Source organism: Dasypus novemcinctus, chromosome 5, assembly GCF_030445035.2.
Source record: "Dasypus novemcinctus isolate mDasNov1 chromosome 5, mDasNov1.1.hap2, whole genome shotgun sequence".
Lineage (NCBI taxonomy): Eukaryota > Metazoa > Chordata > Mammalia > Cingulata > Dasypodidae > Dasypus > Dasypus novemcinctus.
Genome location: NC_080677.1, coordinates 102,237,057 through 102,237,851, shown reverse-complemented (window position 1 = coordinate 102,237,851; position 795 = coordinate 102,237,057). Strand labels below are relative to the sequence as shown.

General features: G+C 40.5%; 1 non-coding gene across 1 annotated transcript; it reads left to right on the top strand.

Annotated features, from left to right (window-relative positions):
- The first annotated feature begins 300 nt into the window (after window positions 1–300).
- LOC111760490 (U1 spliceosomal RNA) lies at window positions 301–465 on the top strand. Its single transcript, XR_002794158.1, has one exon. It is a non-coding gene; the product is annotated as a U1 spliceosomal RNA (small nuclear RNA).
- The last annotated feature ends 330 nt before the right edge of the window (window positions 466–795 follow it).

The following is a 795-nucleotide window of genomic DNA, read 5'->3' as shown; positions in this document are numbered from 1 at the left end:
TGTTTGTAAAGTGCTTAATAGATGCCTGGCACATTGTATGCCTTATAAAAACATTATTATTATTATTATTACTATTATTATTATATTAATCATTACTGTTAGCTACATTTCATATCCAGGAACTCTTCCTCTCCTCAAATATGCCGCTGGAACCTGGAAGCAAGTGCACACTGCCTCATGCGCTCCTGTTGAAGTCACCGTGTTACATGCCTAGATATTCCCTGCATTACTACTGCAAACTGAAGTTCCAAGAATGAGTATATGATTACAGGTGATTATCTCTGTTCTTAAGAAACCATCAAATTTAACCCATGGTAGGGAGTACCATGACCACAGAGGTGGTTTTCCCAGGGTGAGGCTTATTCATTCCACTTGGGATGTGCTGACCCCTGTGCTTTCCCCAAACGTGGGAAACTCAACTGCACAATTTGTGGTAGTGAGGGACTGTGTTTGTGCTTTCCCTGGAAAAAAAATGATCCCCATGATACCCTAGGTCCCTGTTGTCCTTGCTGACTCATAAGAAAAGTCCAGCTTCTAGGTTATCCCTTATCACCTGGACTCTTAGCCTAATGAAAGTCTGACATAGCTCCCATTCTTTCCACATTTCCTTTGGAAGTTGTGGCAGTTTGATATTCTTCCTGTATTCCAAAGAGAAATTGATTATGTTTATAAACTGGTCTGTTTCTCTGGGTGTGACACCTTTGATTATATTAGATTCTGCTGAGAAAATCATGTTAAGATTAGGGCTTTGATTCATCCACACCACTAGAGTGCAACTCAGCATTGAGTCTCAGC